The sequence below is a fragment of the Ursus arctos genome, unplaced genomic scaffold (genome assembly GCF_023065955.2).
Source record: "Ursus arctos isolate Adak ecotype North America unplaced genomic scaffold, UrsArc2.0 scaffold_29, whole genome shotgun sequence".
NCBI classification, from domain to species: Eukaryota; Metazoa; Chordata; class Mammalia; order Carnivora; family Ursidae; genus Ursus; species Ursus arctos.
The window spans coordinates 9,857,218-9,883,341 of record NW_026622974.1 but is presented as its reverse complement, the minus strand read 5'-3'; the positions used below and the strand labels follow the sequence as shown (position 1 = coordinate 9,883,341).

The window sequence follows — 26,124 nt, the reverse complement described above, 5'->3', positions numbered from 1 at the left end:
TGGGGTGCATATGGCCCCTCTCTTCACTACATCTGTATCTTTGGGGTAAATACCCAGTAGTTCAATGGCTGGGTCATAGGGTAGCTCAATTTTTAACTTTTTAAGGGACCTCCACACTGTTTTCCAAGGTGGCTGCACCAACCTGCATTCCCACCAACAATGTAGGAGGGATCCCCTTTCTCCACATCCTCTCCAGCAAATGCTGTTTCCTGCCTTGTTGATTTTTGCCATTCTAACTGGTGTAAGGTGGTATCTTAGTGTGGTTTTGATTTGAATTTCCCTGATGGCTAATGATTTTGAACATTTTTTCATGTATCTGTTAGCCATTTGTATGTCCTCATTGGAAAAGTGTCTGTTCATATCTTCTGCCCATTTTATGATTTGTTTATTTGTTTCTCGCGTATTGAGTTTGAGAAGTTCTTTGTAGATCTTGGATACCAGTCTTTTATCTGTAGCATCATTTGCAAATATATTCTCCCATTCCGTGGGCTGCTTCTTAGTTTTTTTGATTGTTTCTTTGGCTGTGCAGAAGTTTTTTATTTTGATGAAGTCCCACATGTTCATCTTTTGTTTCTCTTGCCTTTGGAGATGTGTCATGAAAAAGGTTGCTTTGGCCAATGTCGTAGAGGTTGTTGCCTACATTCTCCTCTAGGATTTTGATGGATTCCTGTCTCACATGGAGGTCTTTCATCCATTTGGAGTTTATTTTTGTGTATGGTGTGAGATAGTGGTCAAGTTTCATTCTTTTGCATGTAGCTGTCCAATTTTCCCATCACCATTTATTGAAGAGACTGTCTTTTTTCCACCGGATGTTTTTTCCTGCTTTGTCAAAGATTAGTTGCCCAAAGAGCCGAAGGTCCATTTATGGGTTCTCTATTCTGTTCCATTGGTCTATGTGTCTGTTTTTGTGCCAGTACCATGCTGTCTTTGTGATCACAGCTTTGTAGTACAGCTCAAAATGGCATTGTGATGGCCCCAGCTTTGTTTTTCCTTTTCAACAGTTCCTTGGTGATTTGGGGCCTTTTCCGGTTCCATACAAATTTAAGGACTATTTGTTCCAGTTCCTTGAAAAATGTCATTGGTATTTTGATCGGGATAGCATTGAAAGTGTAGATTGCTCTGGGTAGCATGGACATTTTAACTATGTTAATTCTTCCGATCCATGAGCATGGAATATTTTTCCATCTTTTTGTGTCTTCCTCAATGTCTTTCAAGGGTGATTTATAGTTTCTAGAATATAGATCCTTTACGTCTCTGGTTAAGTTAATTCCAAGGTAACGTATGATTTTTGGTGCTATTGTAAATGGGATGGATTCCCTAATTTCTCTTTCTTCTGTCTCATTGTTCATGTATAGAAATGCAACTGATTTCTAAGCATTGATTTTGTATCCCGCCACATTACTGAATTGCTCTATAACTTCTAATAGTTTGGGAGTGGATTCTTGTGGGTTTTCCATATAGAGTATCATGTCATCTGCGAAGAGAGACATTTTGACTTCTTCTTTGCTGATTTGAATACATTTGATCCCTTTTTGTCGTCTGATTGCTGTTGCAAGGACTTCTAGTACTATGTTGAATAATAGTGGCGAGAGTGGGCATCCTTGTCGAGTTCCTGATCTTAAGGGAAAGGCTTCCAGCTTTTCCCCGTTGAGAATAATATTTGCTGTAGGCTTTTCATAGATGGCTTTTATGAGCTTGAGAAATGAACCCTCTATTCCTACACTCTGAAGGGTTTTAATCAGGAAAGGATGCTGTATTTTGTCAAATGCTTTTTCTGCATCTATTGAGAGAATCATATGATTTCGGAATTTTCTTTTCTGAATAAAATCTAAGACACTGATAGATTTGCGAATGTTGTACCACCCCTGCATCTCAAGGATGAATCCCACTTGGTCATGATGGATAATCCTTTTAATGTACAGTTGGATTCTATTTGCCAGGATCTTGTTGAGGATTTTGGCGTCCATATTCATTAGGGAAATTGGTCTGTAATTCTCCTTTTTGGTGGGATCTTTGCCTGGTTTGGGGATCAAGGTAATATTGGCCTCATAGAATGAGTTTGGTAGCTTTCCTTCTGTTTCTGTTTTTTCAAATAGCTTTAGGAGGATAAGTATTATTTCTTCTTTGAATGTTTGGTAGAATTCCCCAGGAAAACTGTCCGGGCCTGGAGTTTTATTTTTTGGAAGATTGTTTATCACTGACTCAATCTCTTCATAATTAATTGGCCTGTTTAAAAAATCAATTTCTTCCTGTTTCAGTCCTGGTTGTTTATGGGTTTCCAGGAAGCCTCCATCTCTTCCAGATTGCTTAATTTATTGCCATATAGCTGCTGATAAAAGTTTCTAATAATCCTTCCAATTTCATTGGTGTTGGTTGTGACTTCTCCTTTTTCATTCATAATTTTATTAATTTGGGTCCTTTCTCTATTCTTTTGGATAAGTCTTGCCAGAGGACTGTCAATGTTATTAATTCTCTCAAAGAATCAGCTTCTAGCTCTGTTGATCTGCTCTACTGTACTTGTGGTTTCTAATTCATTGATTTCTGCTCTAATCTTGGTCAACTGCTTCCTCATTCATGGATTAGGCCTGTCCCTCTGTTGCTGTTCCAGCTTCTTGAGGTGCGAATATAAAAACTGCATTTTAGATTTTTCTATTCTTTTGAGTGAGGCTTGGATGGCTATGTATTTCCCCCTTAGGACTGCCTTTGCAGTATCCCATAGGTTTTGGACCATTGTTTTTTCATTCTCATTGGTCTCCATAAATTGTTTAAATTGATTTTTGATTTCCTGGTTTATCGAGTCATTCCTGAGCAGGATGGTTCTTAGTCTCCAAGTGTTTGAGTTTCTTCCAAATTTTTCCTTGTGGTTGAGTTCCAATTTCAGAGTGTTGTAGTCTGAGAATATGCAGGGAATAATTTCAGTCTTTTGGTATCAGTTGAGACCTGTTTTGTGACCCAGAACATGGTGTATTCTTAAGAATGTTCCATGGGCATTAGAATAGAATAAGTATTCTTTGGTTCTGGGGTGTAGTGTTCTATATATATCTATGAGGTCCAACTCATCGAGTATGGCATTCAAAGCCTTTGATTCTTTGCTTAGTTTTTGCCAGGGTGTTCTGTCTATTTCTGATAGTGGGGTTTTGAGGTCCCCTACTATTAGTGTATTTTTATCTATATGTCTCTTTATTCTGGTTAAGAGTTGGCTTGTGTATGTTGCTGCTCTGCTGTTGGGGGCATATATATTTATAATTGTCATATCCACTTGTTGGATACATCCTTTAAGAATAATATAGTGCCCTTCTGTGTCTCTAACTACAGTCTTTCATTTAAAATCCAATCTATCTGATATGAGAATTGCTACCCCAGCTTTCTTTGGAGGTCCATTTGCATGAAAGATGGTACTCTATCCCTTTACCTTCAGTCTGAATGTATCTTTGGGTTCAAAATGAGTCTCTTGTAGACAGCAAATGGATGGGTCATGTCTTTTTATCCAATCTGCAACCCTGTGGCATTTATGGGAGCATTTAAGCCATTCACATTGAGACTGAATACTGAGAGATATGATTTTAATGATGCCATGTTGCCAGTAAAGTCTTTGTTTGTATCGGTTGTGACTTTCTGTTCTGTATTACTCTTGGGGCCTTTTTACCTTTGTAAAACCCCCCTTAATATCTCCTGTAGGGCTGGTTTCGTGGTTACAAAATTGATCAATGACTGGCAATTCTGGAAGGTCTTTATTTCTCCATCAATTCTGAATGACAGCCTTGCTGGATAAAGGATCCTTGGCTGCATGTTTTTCTCTGAAAGAACTTTAAAAATGGCCCCCCAACCCTTTCTCTCATTCCAGGTCTGGGTAGATAGGTCTCACGTAATTCTGATACCTTTGCCTTGTTAGAAATTTCTTTGCCCTGGCCGCTTTCAATACTGTATCCTTGGATCTAATATTTGCAAATTACACTATGACGTGACGTGGCGTAGGTTTGTCATGGTTGAGCATGGGAGGGGTCCTCTCTGCCTCTTGGACATGAATGTTTGTTTCCCTCGCTAGATTAGGGAAGTTTTCAGCTACAATTTGTTCAAATATCTCTTCTAGACCTCTGTTTTTCTCCACCCCCTCGGGGATGCTGATGATTCTGACATTGGATCGTTTCATTGAGTCAGTAATCTCCCGTAACCTACATTCGTGGGCGTGGATTTTTTTAAGTCCAGCTTCTATTTTCGCTTTTTCTTCTACTAACCCATCCTCCAATTCACTGATATGTTCTTCTGCCTCATTCACCCTGGCTGTCAGAGCCTCTAGTTTTGACTGTATTTGGCTCATAGAATTTTTAATTTCTGCCAGATTCACTCTCATTTCTGCCCTTAGAGATTTTATATTCTCATTAACATTTTTTTTAATACTTTTTTCAAGTCCACACATCATCTTGAACATTGTTACTCTGAACTCCATTTCTGATAATTTGGTTATAACCATATCCATTAGTTCTGTGGCAGAGGCCACAGAGTCATTGTCTTTTCTTTGCTAGGGGGGATTTCTCCTTCTCATCATTCTGATGAGGAGAGGTTGCGGGGTTGTCCAGAGCCCAAATTATTGACTGGGACCCAGGCTGTGCACCCTTGTTTTAAAGGGATCTTAGGGATGCGGGCTTCTTGATTTTTCAGCCTGCCTTCTGGGGGAAGGTCCTGCCGCGCCCATACTCAGGCAACCCTGTTTGGGTAGAGTCTCGGCGTCCCCTGCGAGGGGGGTTGGGGATGGGCACTCTCTGAGCCGGTATTTCCAGGCATTTGTTCTCTGGCGGCTTTCCCTGGCGGTTTGCTTTGCCTCTTCTGAGAGTCAGAGCCGCAGAGGCCGAATTTCAGCCTCTGTCACAGAACAGAGGGATTGCGGACCGTTCTCCACTGATGTTCTGGCCACTTTAACTCTGTTTCTGTTGGTGTTGCTCAACCCTGCAGCGTCCCGGGATGTGCGCCCCACACCCGGCGTCCCAGCCCTCACTTCCAGGGCTGGTGCGTCTCTGTCCTTTGTGTTTCTAACGCCGCCAGCCGCCAGCCGCCCCCACTCGCTCCCAGAGCTCCCAGTCTCAGTCTGGTTCCAGTGAGCTCACCGGAGCTCCATTTCAGTCTGGTGGCACGCGTTCCCGGCCCACAGTGTCAGTCTGCTCTCTCGCTGGTGCCAGTCCGTGAGCCGCTGCTCTGCCTTGCAGGTGGCTACCGCTTCCCGGCGCCCGAACGCGGTGGCTCCCTCCCCCTTCCATTTATCTTCCGATATCTGTGCGCGGTTTCACGGCTCCCCGCTTCGTACCTCAATACTCAGCGCTGGAGATGTTCATTTGTAGAGACCATATGTATCTTCCTGCGTCTCAGGCTGATTCCGTGGATGTTCAGGCTGGTCTGGTACCTATCCAGATCGACTCAGGGGACCAGCTGATAAAGGGGTTCCCTACTCCTCCGCCATCTTAACCCCTCACCCCTGTTAATTGAATTTAAATTAAAAAATAAATAAAAAATATGGGAAAAATTTTTCTAATTTTTTTAATTTTTCAAAATTTTATTTTTAATAGACCATGTTTTAGAGCAGTTGGAGAGGAAGATACAGAGATTTCCCATATATCCTCTGGCCCTACACATGTGTCATCTCCCCTATTATCAAAATCACTAATCAAAATGGTGTGTGTTTTTTGTTTGTTTGTTTAAATCAATGTTGAACATATATTGAAACATAATCACCCAAAGTCCATAATTTACCTTAAGGTTCATTCTTGGTGTTGTACATTCATTGCATTTGGAAAAAAGTATAATGACATATACCCATCATTATAATATTATATAGAGTATTTTCACTGCCCTAAAAATCCTCTTTGCCCTGCCTATTCATCTCTGCCCTCACCCCACCATACCCCTGGCAATCTCTGATCTTTTTACTGTCTTTATAGTTTTGCCCTTTCCAGAATTTTATGTAGTTGGGATCATATAAGATGTAGTCTTTTTAGATTGGCTTCTTTCACCTAGTAATATGCATTTAAGTTTTCTCCATGTCTTGCTATGGCTTGATTGCTCATTTCTTAGCATTGAATAATATTCCATTATCTTGATACCCCATAGTTTATCTATTTGTTTAGTGAAGGACATCTTGTTTTTTCTCAAGTTTTGGCAATTACAAATAAAGCTGCTATAAATAATCATGTGCTGGTTTTTGTGTGGATTTATTTTCAATTTCTTTGGGTAAATAACAAGATACACAAACTAAGGGTCATATGGTAAGAGTGTGTTAGTTTTGTAAGCTTCTTTCAAACAGCCAACTGTTTTCCAAAGTGGCTGTAACATTTTATATTCCCACCAGCAATGAATGAGAGTTCCTGTTACTCTACCCTCTGGCCAGCATTTGGTATTGGCAGTGTTCCAGATTTTGACCATTCTAATAGGTGTTCAGTGGTATTTTATTCTTGTTTTAATTTACATTTCATTGATTATATATGATGTTGTGTACCTTTTCAAATGCTTTTTTTCCCCATCTGTGTATCTTCTTCAGTGAGATGCCTGTTAAGATCTTTGGCTCCTCTTGTAATTGGGTTGTGTGTTTTCTTATGTTGTGTTTCAGATTTGTTTGTACATTTTGGATAACAAGACTATCAAATGTGTCTTTTGGAAATTTTTCTCAGTTTATGGCTTGTCTTCTAATTCTCTTGATATTGTCTTTCACAGAGCAGAAGTTTTTAATTTTAATAAAGTCCAGCATACCAACTGTTTCTTTCATGGATAGGTGTTTTATTTAAAAAGGCCAAGGTCATCTAAGTTTTCTCCTATGCTATCTTCTAGGATTTTTGTAGTTTTGCGTTTTACAGTTAGGTCTGTAATCCATTTTGAGTTCATTTTTATGAAGGGTGTAAGCTCTGTGCATAGATTCATTTTTGGACTGCAGATGTCCAGTTGTTCCAGCACTATTTTTTGAAAAGATTATCTTTGCTGCCATGTATTGCCTTTGCTCCTTTGTCAAAGATCAGTTGATTATATTTATGGTGACCTATTTCTGGGCTTTATATCCTTTTTCATTGATCTATTTGTCTATTCTTCCACTAATATCATATTCTCTTGATAACTGTAGCTTTATACTAAGTCTTGAAGTCAGGTCATGTCAGTCCTCTGACTGTTCTCCTTTAATATCATATTGGCTATTTCGGGTCTTTTGCGTATCCACCTTTAGAACCAGCTTGTCTATATCCAGAAGATAGTTTGCTAGGACTTGGGATTGTATCAGATCTATAGATCAAGTTGGGAGGAACTGATATCTTGATAATATTGAATCTTCCTCATCCATGTACATAGGATATCTCTCTATTTATTTTGTTCTTTGATTTCATTCATTGAGTTTTGTAGTTTTCCTCATATAGAATTTAAATGTATTCTGTTAGAACTATCACTAAGTATTTCATTTTGGTGTGCTAATGTAAATGGAATTGTGCTTTTAATTTCAGATTCCACTTGTTTGTTACTTTTGTGCAACAACCTTGTATCCTGCAAATCTGCTGTAATACTTATTAGTGCCAGGAATTCCTTTGTGAATTCTTTCAGATTTTCTCCATAGAAAATTATGTCATCTGCGAACAGAGATAATTTTATGTCTTCTTTCCCAATCTGTATGCATTTTATTTTCTTCCTTGAATTATTGCATTAGAAAGGACTTCTAGCTTGATGTTGAAAAGGTGAAATAAGAGGGATAGCCTTACCTTGTACCTGATCTTAGCAGGAAAGCTTTGAATTTCTCACCATTAAGTATAAGGTGAGCTATAGATTTTCTGTGGATAGTCCTTATCAAGTTAAGAAAATTACCCTCTAGTCTTGGTTTACTGAGAGTTTCTTTGCGAATGAGTGTTGTATTTTGTCAAAAGCTTTTTCTGCATCTATTGGTATGACCATGTGATTTTTCCTTTTTAGCTTGTTGACATATGGAAGTCAGTTCTATTAGTTTTTGCCTATGTAACTTGATGCCGTGTTGTTAGACACATACATATTAAGTATTGTTATGTCGTCTTCCAGAATTTACTCCTGGATTATATGAAGACCTCCTTTATCCCTGGTAATTTCCTTACTTTGAAGTCTGCTCTGTCTGAAATTAATATATCTAGTCCCTCTTTATTTTTATTAGTGTTAATATGGTATATTTTCCTCCATCCATTTACTTTAATCTACATGTATCTTTATATTTAAACTGGTTGTGTTTTCTGATGCACTCTGACAATTTCTGTCTTTTACTTGGTGCATTTAGACCATTGACATTCAAAGTGATTACTGATATTGTTGGATTACCATCTACCATATTTCTTACTGTTTTCTATTCGTTACCCTGGTTCTTTTGTCCTATTTTTGTTGTCCATTCTTTTTCTTCCTCTTGTAGTTTTAATTGAGCATATTACATGATTTCATTTCTTTTTTCTTAGCATATCAGTTATACTTTTTAAAAACCTTTTTTAATAGTTGCTTTTCATAATTCAACTTTATTTCTCATTTCCATAGAAGAGACCAGACTACTTAGAAGACTCAGTCTGGAAAATTTTATGAAAAGGAAAAAAAGAAATTCTATTATCATGGAAATCACTTTTAGTACACCACTTCCATGAAGAGTCATTTTTGCTGATCTAAGATGATAAAGGTGGAAGAGAGAGGATTGATTTAACTTCAAAGAATAGGAAACTATTTAGGTGTGGACTAAAAAAGAACTCAGTGAATTTTAAATAGGAGGAAGAGTTAGGAGGAAGAGGTCATCACTTGGCCTATGGCAGGTTAGAATTAGAGATATAATGCCTTCCTACGAATAAATAAACCTATCCATGGGGTAAATAAACACAAAATCTTCCATTTCAGAGGCCATAACTACTCTGAAATGAAAATATATACTGCACTATATCAATTTTTTTCATAATTGTTTACATCAAGTTCCAGAGTTAATGGATCATTGGTTACCTCCTGAAGTAAAATAATTGTCATTATTAATGGAGATACATTCAGGATATATAGTAAAGACATAGCTCTATAAAGTTAGAAAATTCTGAGAGCTATAACTTCCTATAGCAATCTAAAGAATTTTATTTTTCCAGGGGCGCCTGGGTGGCACAGCGGTTAAGCGTCTGCCTTCGGCTCAGGGCGTGATCCTGGCGTTATGGGATCGAGCCCCACATCAGGCTCCTCCGCTATGAGCCTGCTTCTTCCTCTCCCACTCCCCCTGCTTGTGTTCCCTCTCTCGCTGGCTATCTCTATCTCTGTCAAATAAATAAATAAATTCTTTAAAAGAAAGAAAGAAAGAAAGAAAGAAAGAAAGAAAGAAAGAAAGAAAGAAAGAAAGAAAGAATGAATTTTATTTTTCCAGCTCACAGGACCAATCCTTGTCAGACACATTGAAATATTTTCCACAATACTACATATATGTGTGTGTATACATGTATAACATATATATATCATATTTGAAGTGAAAAGATTAATATATTATATATAACATATATATATCATATTTAAAGTGAAAAGATTACATTGTTGCACATATGTTGTATAGATATTGCATATTATTGTGTGATTTGTTTGTTAGGAAATGGAAAGCATCCGTGTATCATTTGTATTTTGCAGATTATATAAGTACTGAACAAGAAGCTGAATCAGTTATCTATATGTTCAGTGCTATTTTACTTACTGCCTATAATCAGTTCCAATCACTTGAGTTCAAATCATATTTCTAAAGTGTCATTGCCTGTTTTTTGAGGATTTGATGAAAGTATTCAACTGAGTACTAAGCTATCAAGATGCCAATATCTAATTTTGTTTCAATATTAAGTACACCTTCTTGTTGTTTGTTAAACATAATTAACCCAAATGTTGTTTCGTCTCTCCTGGTTTTTAAAAAACTAATGAAATATTTATTAGTGTTCCTTTTTAATTTGTATTGACTTTTTAGCTATTCCTCTGTGTTTTTTATACTGGTTAAACTACAGATTATAATATACATACTGAACTTATGACAGGCTAATTTAATTAGCATTATGTCATTTCATTAACAATGCAAAAACCTTAAAATCATATAATGCCATTTATTGCCCCAAATATCTTTATCCTAGTGTCATAAATTACTTATAATATGTATTAATATTTCTTATAGTGCAGGTCTTCTGCTAATAAATTTTCTGAGATTTTGTTTGAAAGTGACTATTTTGTAGTTATGTGTGAAAGATACAGCAGATTAGAATTATATTTTCTTTTTACTCTCCAGAGCTGGCAATTACCTTTTTTATGTCAATTATTTTTGATGAGAAATACACATCTACATTTTTTCTCATAAATGTAATGTGCCTGGTTGCTGATTACCTTTAAGGTTTTCCAATTTTATTTTATTTTCAGCAGCTTAGCTGCGATGTGCCCAACTACGATTATCTTTGTACTTATCCTGCTTGATTATTGAACATGTGGTTGATGTCTTTCACGAATTTTGCAAAAACCTCAGCCATTTTCTCTTGTAACCATTTTTTCTTTCTCTCTGTGTTTGATTACACATACACCAGATATTGATCATTTCAAACAGGTGTCTGATTCAGTGGCCCGTTAGTCTTCTGTGGGTATTCTATTGTAAAAGTCCATCCAATTAATTCTAAATTTCAAATATTATATATTTCTCAATTCTACAATTCCCATTTGGTTCTTTTTTAGAGTTTCTATTTATTTTTATAAATTCTGCAACTCCTCCCTCATTTTGTCTTTTTCTCGAAATCCTTTAGCATATAAAGGATTTTAAAGTCCTTATCTGCTGCTTTGGACACTTGAGTCATTTATTTGTCTGCTTCCATTGATTACTTTATTCCCCGACTATGGAGAACATATTTTTGCTTCACGTATCTTGTATTTTTTAAGGTTTTATGTCAAATATTGTGCATAAGATAGTATTAAAGATAGAAATGCATATTGCTTTTTCCAGAAAGTACTCACTATTTTAACTGTTTGATAGTCCGGGGTAAGGGATAATCTCTTTGATCAAATTAGTATTGAACTGTGTTGGACTTGTGTTGCACCTTTACTTAGTTTGGTTCACCTCTAATATTAAATGTCTTTAGGATGGGATCAGGACATTTCTCCTAGCATTGCTTTGGATCCTTAGCATTGTAAGAACAAAAAATATTTTACAGTTTTTCAGTTCAGTTCTCGGTTTCCCATGTTCTTGACCTCTGGAAGAAAAAAAAAAAGTCCTATGGGAGAAAATTGTCAATTGAGGAGAATAAGCTGTGTGTTTAGGGCTTCTTCAACTTCTATTTATCATGTCAACCCACACACAAAAAAATTTTTAAGTTTTTTTTAAATCCAGTTAGTTAACACGGAGTGTAATATGAATTTCGGGTGTACAATATGGTGATTCAACACTTCCATATAACACCTGGTGCTCATCACAGCAAGTGCACGCTTTTATCCCCATCACCTATTTAGTCCCACCCCCACCCCCCAACCTCTGGTAACCATCAGTTTGTTCTCTATAGTTAAGAGTCTGTTTCTTGGGGCGCCTGGGTGGCACAGCGGTTAAGCGCCTGCCTTCGGCTCAGGGCGTGATCCCGGCGTTATGGGATCGAGCCCCACATCAGGCTCTTCTGCTATGAGCCTGCTTCTTCCTCTCCCACTCCCCCTGCTTGTGTTCCCTCTCTCGCTGGCTGTCTCTATCTCTGTCAAATAAACAAATAAAATCTTAAAAAAAAAAGAGTCTGTTTCTTAGTAATGCCCGTCTTTGTCTTTGTTTCCTTATGATCATTTATTTCTTAAATTCTACATATGAGTGAAATCATATGGTATTTGTCTTTCTCTGAGATTTATTTCACTTAGTGTAATACTCTCTAGATCCACTGTTTTTGTTTAAATCGGCTCATTTTTCCTTGTTACAGCAAAATCTTCTAACCTTCTTAAATGTTAATATCCAGACAAAGAATTAGCTCCAGAAACGAAAGTTCCACTCTTCTCTGTGCATCATTCTCATCAATGACTTTAATAAAAATTATGTTTGTAAAAAGATTATGTCTCTGGTTCTTACGGTACGAGCAATGTCCTTTGGCAATTTTCTCTATTCTAACTGGAAATGAAACACTGATTCTTTTAATCTGAATCTTGAATTGTTGCTTTTGTTGTATTACTTCTATAGTTGGAGAAGCGATATTGTCAGTAGTGAGGTCTTACTAACATTGAATATGGCAGAGATAGTGTGCTATGAAACATTAAAAAAATATTGCTGCAAAGGCATTATATTAGGCAAGAGAGTGGTTTTAATTTATTAAATCGTCCTGAAGTCTAACCACATTAAACATTAGTAAATCAAGTAGACCTTGTTCCATGGTTTGCATTATAAATTCAAGCTGTTTGGATTTTTATTTGTGCTTCATAACACTATCAGGAATGGCAAAATGTATTACAAATAAATATCATTGCTGGTATCGATGGATAATTAGGGTACACAGAGAATATGAGGAATCGATAAAAAAAATTCATTTTAGAGCCTTGGCAAAATGATGGCAGATGAAATTAGGCAATTGTTTAACAAATACTCATTGATTGGTAACTAATTCCAAGACACCATGGCAAGAATTGTAACTAGGAAATATACTAAAGTTTGTATGCCTGTGTATACTTGGAAGCCAAATATGAAGTAGGAACTGGAGATATAAATGGGATAGAATCTTAAAGGTGACCTTGTTGTTTTTCTCTTTGTTCTTTGAAGCTTACCTCCTCCCCTTTTTCTTAAGGAATGTATATGAAAATGTAAATGTCATAAAAAATAGATCAAAACATTTCTGTTCTATTTGTGAAGTACTTATTTTTTTAAAAGATCATTTTTATGGGTGTATTAAAAGGCAATTGAGAATATGTCATTAGAAATTTTTGACTCTGGTATTCAATCCTGTGTTCTCTAAAGGGAAAAATGGAAGGAAGATCTAACAAAGATCAATAGAAAAAAAAAGTAAGTGACTTGAGGAAGCGATTTTTGAAAAATAGAAAATATTCATGTGCATTTATTTTAGGAGACTTCAAAGTCAATGCTTTTTGAATGTTATAAGTGAAGAGCTGACTATTTTAGAAAACTGTGACCCTACTCATCAGATATGTAGATTGATGTGACTTTTAAGATTGAGCAATTAGTAACCTCAAAAAGGACATTAGAGTAATTCCTTCACAAAAAAGCATAAACTCTCTTGCTTTAATGCTGCAGTTATAACATATTACTTATTATTTCAAATGTCAATTCTCTATTACAAACCTAATGATTGACAAAATAAGTATTTCGACAGACATTTTTTTCCCCACCAATTAAGTATGTCCCAGATACTGTTTGAGTTGCTGGAGATATAATACCACTGAGAAGGATGACAAAATATTTCATCACCAAAATGAGACCCTTTTGAAAGTGACACTAAATAATTATACCTGAATAAGAAATGTAAACTGTGACTATAGTCACTTAAAAGGCACATAAAAAAAAAGGTTTAGTCTCTTTAAACGTTGTTAACATAAAAGAGGAACTAGAGTGATGAATGTATACAATACTATGCAATAAATGCTAAATTAAAGACTTGTGGGTGGGGTGTAAGAGCAGAAATGTGATTGTCATGGCGAGCCCGTAGGTTGACCCTCCCTCCCTTCCAATAATCCTTGTCTCTGGGTATTTATGCCCCTGTGGAGTCCCATTTTCTCATTGAATTAGTGCTGGGCCTTGTGTCACAAGGGGTACTTCTTAAAAGGGCTTAACAGCATTCTGCTTGGTCCCTTGAAATATTTGTTCTTGGGGTCCTCAATAGCCATGGAGGGAGTTAAATGACTGTGAAGGGCAGGATAGAAAGAGCACGTGGAGAGACCTCATGGAGAGGCCTTGAGACCACATGAGGAGAGAAATTCCCAGGAAGCCCCAAGTTGTTCTGGCCCTCCACCATTTGCAGTCAACCTGGCCATTTCATATATAGCTGAGACAAATTCTCCTCACTGAGTTCTGCCAAGCAGCAGATTTGTGAGATTAAAAAAAAAAAAAAAAGATTTGCTTCTGATTTAAGTAACTAAGTTTGGAACAATTTGGTTTATCGCAGTAGATAACTGGAATAGAATTTGGGATGCTGTCATAAAGTGGAATGCTGCTATAACACAAAACGAATATATGTGGCATTGGTTTGGAGACCAGGGACAGAAAAATCTGGAAGAGCCACAAGGTGTTAATTAGAGAAAGCTAGAAGGGTCTTAGGAAGAAAATTGGTGAAAATTTGAAAGACAGTGAGAAAACTGTTATTTTAGCTCAGACAAAACTTACATACCGGCAAAACAGTGAAACTCTTGCCTGCAGTACCATAGGAAAGATAAAATATTATCTAGTGATCTCTGGCTCTTGCTAAAGATGTTTCTAGATAGGATGCTAAAATTGCCATATGAAAAGAGTCAGATGGACTAAAGATGAAATATTTAGTTTTCAAACAGAACTTAGGGATGCTTGGGTGGCACAGTTGGTTAAGCATCAGACTTTATTTCAGCTCAGGTTGTGATCTCAGAGTCATGATATCCAGCCCATTGTTAGGCTCCACACCATGTGTGGAACCTGCTTGAAATTCTCTCTCCCTCTCTGTCTTCCCCCCCCCAACCTGCTCTCTTTCTCTCTCTCAAATAAATAAGTTAATAAATAATAAAAAACAGAACTTAGAGGAAACACAGAAGTCCTAGAACAGTTTTTTTCAAGCACAAATGCTCTCAAAGAGAAATAACCTCAGAGCAAAGATCAAAATATAATATATATCTACAATATCCTTTTCTAGGTCTTCAGAAAGATTTAAGTTTGAGCTTCTAGGTAGATAATAGGGCCACTAATTATATTTAGGGCATGCCTTACTGTGCTTCTGAAGAATCTTAGGGCATTTCTTCACAGCAGCCACATACAACCCAGATACAGAGGAACATGTCTCAGAAAGGAACGTGGTCGTGACTTTTGTCTAATGGTGTGAATTACAATTTGATACATAGGAAGCCTACAATGTTTTTAAAAGAATAATATTACCTTGGGCTTTGGGCTTTTTTCTTTTCCAGTGATTAATAACTGGACTAGTAATCTGAACAGGCATCCTTTCCTTCTTCCTTCAATGCCAAGCAACTTGTCTCTCATGAGCCAGGAGTTAGAGACCTTCTGGCATCTATGTGTAGATGAGTTCCCTTTTCTCTGTTGAACCGGTTCAGGGATTGTTCCCTGTGGGCTGAAAACCTGATTAAAGACAGATGCAAGTTCTAAAGCCACAGACCAGCAAGCTTAACCATAGGAAGTTCTTGTCCTTTGGATCTATGTTGAGAGGGGCGGGGAAGGAAGAGAAGTTGTTTGATAATGGCCTAGATGTGAGTGCCAGTTGCCCCTAAGGCACAAATGGCTAGTGGGACACTGAACAATGGGATGAGTCTTCCCTGACTTACAGCTTGGGAGGGTGTGACACTTAAAAGTAGACAACTTCAGATAGAATGATAGTACACAAGATTAGGGAGTGTGTTGTCTTTCTCCACTGCATTATTCTGTTTATTAAGGATATCTCAGCTATCAGATATAAATCCAATTGGCACTCAGAGAAAACAATCATCCATCTAACTGGATCCATCTTTCAAAAAGAGGAGACTCATACTGCATAATTGGAATATAAGAACAATCAAATAAAATCAGCCATACGAAGGAGAGGAAGATGAAAATAAGAAAGAAAAATAAGATCACATAAGAAGAGCCAAATATAATGCAAAATAGACAGTCTGGGGTTCAAAATCATGATTTTTAAAATATAACATTTAGTAAATCATAGGAGAGAACCACTTGTGAGAAGTTCATGTGCAACAAATAGCTCCTAGCAGAGTGTTGAAAGGTAGAGAGAGAAATCATAAATAAAAAGATAAAGTACTTGGGAGATCACTTTAGGAGACTCAATATGAGTAAAATAGGTGATCCAGATTCAAAAGGAAAAAGGATAAAGAAGAGACAATAATTTAAACAATTAGAAGGAAAGAAACTTCCCTAAAGTGAAAAACGATCTGAGTGTAAAATGTCATAGTTTCACCAAATTCCATTCTGGGTGATAAAAAAAAAAATATTATAGCCTGACAAATGAATTGGACATCTGGGCATGAATTCAAAGGATGAAGAGAAAATTTATACAGTTCAAAATAAAAAATTACTAGCTTTTGCATAGAGAAAAATATCTGATTGTGCTGGACATGGTATTTGCGATGTCAGAATCTAAAATATGGGAATAAATCAGAAGTCTGCTGAGACAAAAGGATGCAGAAGTCCTCTACTCAGCCAAAATACCACTCATCCTTTCTATGAGAAAGAAAGACATTAAAGATGTGCAAGGAATGTGAGACTATATTATTCACATTTTCATGTACAGAGAACATCTGTGAAATGACTACGTAAATAAATGAATAAATACAGGTAACAAAGTGGGGGAAGATAAAAAGTAAATAATCTTGTGAAATGAGCTTGGTGACATAAGTAATTTGCAGATAATAATAAACTCACCTGGAGTGTGTAATATGAATGCCAATTAAGAGCTATTTAAATAGATGGGAAGATTTCTAGTAGATACTAAACTGTCTCAGACCTGGGTATGTGGAGAATATGGGTGGGGAGGAAAGAAGTAAAAGTGTTCCAGAGGTCTTAGCTGGGAGTGGGGCAAAGGAAAAGAGAAGGTAGAATACAATATTCTAAAAATCTAATTTTATTGGGGAAAAAATAAGACTGGGGAGAATTCACTGTTGTGGAGAAAACAGTGATTCCCAATGCAGGAAACAGTAGGTATCTTGTTTATGAAATATTAAAGCCGTTAGTCTCTGATTAAATAGTAATGTAAGTGAACTGGAAAATAATAAGAGGAAGAATAAAACCATGTACCTGTAGTTTTATAACCAATGTGAAAAAAAAAGCTTTGTTATACTGTGCTCGACAGAAAAGTGCTAATCTCGGCTGTTCAAACAAATGTGCACACACACACACACACACACACACTTAATACAAAGTGGCATTTAGTTGTAAATGTTAAAACTAATGAGATGGGTAAAGGGATACCCAGTCCATATGAACAACAATAAAGCAGGAATGATGATATAATCAGAAATGATAGAATTTACATTTAAGTATATTAAATAAGATAAAAAATATTGTGCAATGATAAGATAAAAAACTGAAAAAAGTTTAATAGTGTTTATGTTAGGTTATTAACTGTGATTTCATCTAGCACATACATACTTATTGAAGTTAAACCATTTTTTTCAGTTTTGCCTTTTATCATGTGTCGGAAAGCAGAAGATGAGTGTTTCAGCTCAAAGAGAGTGTAAATTCACTCTTCCTCTTATCTTTTTGTTCTATTGTCACCCTTATTGGATTGGATGAAGCCCACAAAAACTGGAGAGGGCCACTTGTTCTACTCCATTTGCTAATGAAAATGCTTATTTCTTCTAGAAACACCTTCACAGACACTACAGGAATAATGTTTTACCAGCTATCTGGGCATCCTTTAGGACAGTCAAGTTGACACATAAAATCAACCATCAAAATCATGTTTATTCAGTTCTAGGATTTATTGTAAAATGCACTATAATTTTAATTACAGCTTCTCGGATGAAAGGGAAAATCTTTATTAAATGCACACATTTCAAAAACATCAATGTGTGGAAAATATGCCTTAATATGGAATAATACAGCAATCCCATAAGCCTTCATGTAAAATGAATTAATGCAATGACTTTGTGTATAGTGCTGAAGGGTGGAGTTATAAAGATTTGTTTGGAGATAGAATCTCAAATGTTGACAGTAAAGATTGAAAGGTTATAAATAGTTGTTTCTGAAGTTTCTAACAGAAGCAACTGTGCAAATGGTAATATCATTAACCAAGTTGAAAGATACATAAAGAGAGGTGATTTGAAAGGAAGGAGGTTCACTTTGGGACCTCCTTTTTTTTTTTTTTTTTAAGATTTATTTACTTATTTGAGAGAGAGAGAGCCCATAGGGGAGGTGCAGAGGGAGAATGAGAGAGAGAGAATCTCAAGCAGGATCCTTGTTGAGCACAGAGCCTGACATTAAGCTGGATCCCAGGACCCCGAGATCATGACCTAAGCCTAAATCAAGTCGGGTGCTTAACCCACTGAACCACCCAGGTGCCCCAACTTTGGGACCCTTTTAATTTGAGGTGCTTGAATAACTTCTGAGTGGGTATATCCAATTGCATATACAAAGAGTAATCTGGAATACAGGGTAGAATTTTTGCTTTGGCCAAAATTTGAAAGGGCATAGGCAATATTAATACTTACTATGTTACAATTAGTGAATACTGAATTTGTGCGTTTTGTTTTATTCAAATTAGTATTATGCAGGAATATTTTATAAATATAGATCACAATTTGTTGATTTAAGATGCTGATATTTGAGGGGCGCCTGGGTGGCACAGCAGTTAAGCGTCTGCCTTCGGCTCAGGGCGAGATCCCAGCGTTCTGGGATCGAGCCCCACATCAGGCTCCTCCGCTAGGAACCTGCTTCTTCCTCTCCCACTCCCCCTGCTTGTGTTCCCTCTCTCGCTGGCTGTCTCTCTCTCTGTCAATTCAATAAATAAATTCTTTTTAAAAAATGCTGATATTTGAGCATTTTTGAAATCAGGATATATCTAACAGCATCAGTGCAGTAGTGACGAAGTTATCAGAGTCAGTACATACACACAGTCAATTGGTATTCCTATTGTCATCACTGAAGTGAAAAAATTGGACTTTGTGTATTATTGATTGAGTTTGACATTTAAAATGTTTTCAAAAAATCACACTATGATTTCTTATTAAATCACAAAGTTTTGTGCCCTGAAAAACACAGAAATAGAGCAGGAGTGTGTAAAGTTGTCACTATTTGACAATGTTTTACATATTACTAGTACCTACATATTAAGTACCCGCTTATGTTGACAATATCTTATAGTGTTGAAATATAGTATATCACTTTTCCAATTAACACAGAAAAATCCTGGCATCATATTTATTAAAACGTCAGATAAAACTTAAATGGAATTTCTAAGTTCAATCTTATCAAAAGAGCTAGTCATTCTATATATTGGGGGGAAAAAGTCGTTCTTGACTGCACTGGTGTTATAAAGACTCTAATAAGAAAATTTCTTTTTTTTTTTTTTTAAGAACTTTCAATATATGAGGCAGTAAGGTGTGTTTGCTCGGGAATGGTATTATTGCTGCAGGGCGGAGAGTAACCGGTACAGTGTCTCAGCATTATATCCCAGTCCTGTGCTTCCTCTAGATGGTCTAGGGCAACAAAGTGGCAACAAAACATATTCCAGTCAAATTCCACATTATAAATTCTTTTTTTTTTAAAGATTTTTATTTATTTATTCGACAGAGATAGAGACAGCCAGCGAGAGAGGGAACACAAGCAAGGGGAGTGGGAGAGGAAGAAGCAGGCTCCCAGCAGAGGAGCCTGATATGGGGCTCAATCCCGTAACGCTGGGATCACGCCCTGAGTCGAAGGCAGACGCTTAACCGCTGTGCCGCCCAGGCGCCCCGCCACATTATAAATTCTGCATGTGGATGAAAGAGTAGAAGACAATCATCATGTACAAAATGTCAAAAAATGTTCTAGTTTTCTCTAATTTTCATAAGAAGTCTACAGTTATTCTGGTGAGGCTCTCTGCTGTGTCCTCTTCAGTCAATTGTAAAATAAATCCCTCTGTCTTACCATTGACTATTAGTCAAGAAGAAAGTGAACATACCACATTTCTTTTGATTGCTAGTGAGGGAAAAACACTGGACTCAGAATCACAGCTTTCAGAGCTGGAAGAAACCCCATAAGTCAGCTAGCCCAATCCTCACTATGTTCAGATGAGTAAATCACCAAGCAGAGATAGCTTTGCCTGAAGAGCTGGAGCCATTTAGTGGCAAAGTGAAGACTCGAGTCTATGCTTTCATGATCCTCAATCTAGAGAGTCCATTAGAACCTGTTGCAACGAGCACCCACAACAGTTAACAATATTGCTTCTATGTGTCATAAAGAGCAAATGAGATACTTTCCAACCCATAAATTGACATATAACCCTCATTTATGATTGTCCCGTGTCTGTCTGAAATACTTGGAGGCTTTAGAGACTAAAAGTTCCACAAGAAAGCCTAATACCACGTTATATACATAAATGCATTCTTTATAAGATATTAATTAAAATAGTAATGATTACATTCATAACCTTAATTTTAAAAGATGATAATGCCTGTGATAAAATTATTCATGGGGCTCACACAAAATTGGAAGTATGAATCAAGTACGTCATTAAGGATACAAAAGAAAGATTATTTAGTACCCTCAGTGGCAGTGATTACACAGTGTGTCAGATGTGTTTCTGTTTCTTGAAATGTTGAACTAATTCTTTGTGGCATCCGTCCTTTGTGATATTACTATCTCTTGTTATTTCTTTGGCTAGGAATCAATATATAATATGAGAGGAATGTCTGCTATGATCAAAGGGAATTGGGACTGACAGTCAGAAACTTGAAAGAGAAAAGGTACTTTAGTAAAAACTAATTTCAGTAATAAAACTGTAAATTTGTTTTAATACCAGCAAATTTTTCAGGGTCAGAAGCCAGCAAAACAAAAGCATCTAATGACTCTATAAAAAAACTGTTTATAAATAGCATGTGATGCCAAGGCAATGACTTCTTTTTGCAAAAGAAAGTGGCGATTTCATCTTGGATATGTTTCTACTAGGCTTATTTTACTCATAGATTTCAAGTACATGTCATGAAAATCTATACTATGAAAATATATGGAATGAGTGCTACACTATGTCTTTTTAATTCACCTAAAAACAATTTTTAGTTTTAAATTTAATTCACCTAAAAACAATTTTTGGTTTTAAAACATGGTATTTTGACCTCAATTTCTGAATTAGAAGTTCTCAAAACATCGACAATCTGGTTTCTGTGCTAAGGTATTAAATGTGTGAATAAGCTGAGGTTAAATTGTGTCCCATATTCATCTTCCAAAACAAAACAAAACAAAACAAAACAAAACTAAACAAAACAAAACAAAACAAAACAAAACAAAACAAAACAAAACAACTTCTCACAAAAACATTCAGCTCCGCTTCTGCTGGCCATTGGGCCAATGGACAGTGTTGAAATGGTGTCAAGTAGAGGCCTGAAGCAGAGCCCCAAGGAAGTAACGAGGGGCCATTTTAAACAGGTCATGCCAACTATTTTCTCAAGTCACAAGTTGTACTACATATTTGACCCATTTCTTAGCTTGGGGACAACTTTTTTCTTGGACAGATAACATCAAAGTATGTCTTTGTCAATCATCATTTTCTCTTTTCAACAAAATGCTTGTTTCAATGGGCCAGGTAAGAAAGATACGTAGGCTTAATAAATACAACCTAAAGAAAAACTTGAACTTACACACATTCATCTGTCCCCCCACTCGGCCAGTCTCCCCCTACCCCATCGCACCCTTGTAACTAGAAGAGTACCTTGCAGTTCAGTGCCACTTGTAATTCTTTTGCATTCTTTTTAAAAATTATTATCGTTGAAGTATCGTTGATGTACAATATTATATTAGTTTCGGGTATAGGACATAGTGAATGGACATTTATATTCATTACTCAATGCTCACCATGATAAGTGTAGTTACCATGTGTCACTATACAGTTATTACAATATTATTAACTATATTCCCTATGCTGTACTTCTCATCTCCACAACTTATTTCTTTTATAACTGAATGTTTGGACCTCTTAATCCCCAGGCAGGGGGTTCCTGGGTTGCCCTGCACAGGGGACACCTTGGTGGGGCAGCTGGAGCTGAAGCAGGCATGAACCAGACCTCAGAGTGCTGAGAGTTCCCTAGCGAGTCATCTGGAATAGAAATGCTGGGGGCCTGGAGTGTTCCAGGGTGCTTTGCACCTGCATTACCTTGGCATAATGCCTGGAAATATATTGAGTGCTGACTAGGGGTGTCCCCGTGTGCCCCATCCTGGGGATGCCTTGATGGAATGCTGGGGCCAGTGTGGGCTAGGGGCCTCGGGCTCACTGAGGAAGTAGGTTGCCTATGGCACCTGAACTTTTCTCTCATTCATGCTATCAAGATGGACGGAGAATATAAACTTTGGCACTCACCAGCCCTCCCAATGCAGAGTTTCAGCAGCTCTCCTGCTATTTGGCAAAATTCTAGAGCTAGTTCCTTCATATTCTAGTTGTTCTTTTAAACCCTGGCTTTTTTTCTGTGCCCCAGGGCATCCAGCACTGGTGTGCACCAGGGCTCTGGGGCTCACTAAGGTGGCAGGTCAGCTATGACATCTGGACCCTACTTCTATGATGGAGGGGGATCATAAACTGTGGTGCTCACAGCCATTCAAACTGGAGAGTTCCCTCAGCTGTCCTCTGTTTGGTGGAGTTCTAAGGATGGATCTTTATGTACCAGTTGCTCTTTTAAACCCTGGCGTTTCTCTGCCCCAGAGCAGAAGAATCTGCTTACAGCCCTCAGTGCTATTCCTCCCCACTGCAGTTCACAGTGTCAGACTTCATTACCATGTCTTTGTCTCTCTTGTCATTCTCTAAGTGGTATCTCTATCTTTTATTATACAGAAGTTGTTTAGTCAGCCCTCAGTTCTTCTTCGAGAGGAACTGCTCTATAAATAGGTAACGATTTGGTGTATCTGTGGAGGAGGTGAGGTCTTCTACGTTGCCATCTTGGACCAGAACCAGGCTATGGTCTATACTTCGACCAGCCCTTCAGACCCACCACCAATGGGCAAGAGGCTTCCAATTGGAAAAAGGATGTGTTCTCCTTTGGCACATAGAGAGGAATCCTTCCATATCTCTTTTAAAGTTTAGGTTTCTTCTCCTTTACCCCTTCTTCTTTTTCTTGTTATTGAATTTTTTGAGAAAATGGACCATTTGTGCTGCAGAATGGTTCATGGTTTAGATATTGCTGATTGCTGAACTGTACTATGTAATACCCTCCTCTATCCTCCACAGTTTCTTTAGGTTGGTACTTAGTGCTGGACTCTTGGTCTTATTGCAGTTCAAGTATTTTTTAAAGACTGCTTCATGGGTTGTGTTTTTTCCTTTCATCTGGAGGTACAAAATGTCTCATTGTCCTTTTAATTGTGAAATCAGCAGCCTTTGAGAAACTTCGCCTGGATCTATTAATTTATTAAGAGTGGCAAAACATGATATTTCAATTCTGTATTCCCATTTCATTTATTAGCTGGAATAAGTCTGTAAATGAGAGTCTTCCTCATTAACTCTTTGGTTACTCTGAGGTATAATCTGTATAAATAGGGAAAAAGTGATTGGTTTCATTTATTAACCAGCTTCAAAATTATGAGTGAATTATCTGACATCCTTCAAAGATGACCAGAGCATTTTGAATTTTTTTTTTTCAAAAATGATTATTATGAACACAAGGATTTTAAGTGGCTTCACAAGTTTCTACCCATTACAGCTATTATTCTGATTGATGCTTAAATTGTACCATGTTTGAACAATGGGAACCTCTTAAAGTTATTGTCATTTTGACAAGTCCTCAGTAGTTTTTGATAATTTTCTTGTTTTCAGATGTGCAAAATGTTACAGACTCATTTTCTACATTTTCCAGCCCAGACTTGGATTAAAAAAAAAAAAAGATTTATAGGAAAGGACTAATTAAAACAACAACAACAAACAACCCAAAGAGGGATCAGTTGAAGATGTGAAAGGAGAAGGACAGACAATACATAGAAGGCATTTCCGGAGAAAGAGCAGTGTGTCGAATCTCAGAGTTTGGGGTGAGAGCTTAGCTGTAGATGGAGGGAAGGAGGAATGTGTGGAAACAGGTTTAAGTTTATAGGTACAGAAGTAGGAAGTTGGGGAATGTCAGTCCACTAATTGCTATTTTGTCTCTAAAGGGGGTGGTAAAGTCATCTGTTGAATATGAGGGAGAAGTGAAGGCAGAGTTTGCTAAAAGAAAAAGGAGGAACCTAGTCAATCTTAATCCCTATTTTCCTAGAATTCTAGAAGAATTGATGTTTCTCCAGTCACTGATGATTTCATTTTTTTATGATTCTTTCTTCTTTTCTTTTTTTTCCTTTTCTTTTCTTTTTTTCCTTTTCTTTCTCTCTTTTCTTTTTCTTTTCTTTTTTGTTAGTGCCTTTTATATTTCCCTAGAACCACATTCAGTATTCTAGGTGTGGTCACGACCTTTATTCTATACCAAAGTGACCATGTTGCTATTTTAATTTTTTAATTTAAACATATATTTGTATTTAAATAAATATAATTTTACATGAATGCACACTTAGTGGCAGATCATATCTGCTGTTATATAGTTGTTATTAGTGATATTTTTCTTTTTCTTTTTTACTTGGGTAAGTGTTATCTCCTCCCACCCTTCACCTAGATCACCCCTCAACTCTGTCACATATGTTAACACCAACATATTTTCTTACACATTTTCTTCACATTTATATAACTGTATACAAACATATACACACACACACACACACAAGTCTATGCAGATATATATTTGCTATTGTTCAAAATGGGATGATCACATGTTTTTTTCTGCACAGTTTTTTCACTCAAAAATTATGAAAATGTTTCAAGTCAATTGGTAAAATTTTAATTTTTTATAGTGGGTTACATATCATTCCAAAATGTAAATATAACATAATTTAACCAACCCTTTTCCTGTTGGTTGATGTTAAACTTTTCCCCCAGTTTTTAGCACTATGAACAATATTGCAATTAAAGATCTTGTAGCTATAACCTTACATAGTAATGCTTTTACTTTTATTAGGTTCCTAAGAATGCTATTTCTAAGGTCAACTGTGTATTTCAGATTTTAAAAGATGCTGCCAGATTGGTTTCTGAGAAGGATATAGAACTTGACATTTCCACCACTGGGAAGAGAATATCCTTTGGCTGGGCTTCTCACTACAGGAGGTATATCTCTCTTTTTAGAAAATGTTTGCAGGTCTAATAAATATAAAGTGATATTTTATTGTTAAACTAATTTGCATTTTGCTGATGACTGAGGAAGTTGAGCATCTTTTTATGTTATTTTGCTCTTTCAATTTACTCATCTATGAATTATTCAACCAATATCTTGTGCCCATTTATTCATTTGGGCTTTTTATCTCTCTTATATTTTTAAGGACTATTTGTGTTAAGTGCACGTGTTTGTCTATGTGTCTGTGTTTGCCAGCTATATAACAGATATTTTCTGAATGTTTGTTTGTTAACTCTGTTTATGTTTTTTTGTTAATTAAAAAATAGGTATTAAGGAGAGCATGTGTGGTGATGAGCACTGGGTGTTATACACAGCTAATGAACCGTTGAACACTGCATCAAAAACTAATGATGTACTATATGTTGGCTAATTGAACATAACAAAAAATAAAATTTAAAAAATGAAAAATGTATTGTTGAATAAGTATTTTTTTATTTCTTTTATTATGTATAATTTTTCAGACTTAAGAATGTCTCCCCTACTCCTTGATGGACATATATATTTTTTAAATTTTTTAAACAATTTTTTAATTTTTTAGATAAACTTTTATTTTCATTTATATTCTATTATTTAATGTACCTAAAGTTTACTTTTTTAAAAAATGTGGCAGATTCTGTGGGTTGGCTTATTCTATAGCAATGCCACAAATCCCATCTCCTGGCATTTCTCTGTTGTCATGGATAGAAGCTAGTATTTGCTATCTCAGGCTCCTTTGCAGTTTCAGGGCCATATGACCTTGGCTGGGCTATTGGCAAAAGTCCCTGGCAAAGGCACTTTTCTGAGTAAAATCAAAAGCTTGTTAAAGGCAAACAGAAAACCCCATGAAAACTCCTTTCCTTATTCCCTTTTGCCCATCTTGCTTGCCTGTAATTTGGATATTATGCCTTCAGTTTCTGAAGCTATCTTGCCATGATGAGAATGAAAACCACACCGAGGAAGGTGGAGCAGAAAGATAAATAGAAAGGAGATTGTGTCCTTGAATAGCTGGCATGGGCAGAATTACACTCCACCAGACTTACGTGAAAAAATAACCCTACGTATGTTTAAAGCTACTATATAACAAGGCTTCTGTTACTTAAAGTTGAAAACCAA

General features: G+C 36.6%; 1 protein-coding gene across 7 annotated transcripts in view; it reads left to right on the top strand.

The window, feature by feature from the left end:
• Window positions 1–26,124, top strand: part of MMUT (methylmalonyl-CoA mutase) — a 164,738-nt gene that overhangs the window by 136,523 nt on the left and 2,091 nt on the right. For all 7 annotated transcript variants that reach the window (XR_008956230.1, XR_008956231.1, XR_008956232.1 and 4 more), the window contains one exon: window positions 24,862–24,965. The gene's annotated coding sequence lies outside the window, so the exon portion shown is untranslated. The remainder of the gene's footprint in view (window positions 1–24,861; window positions 24,966–26,124) is intronic.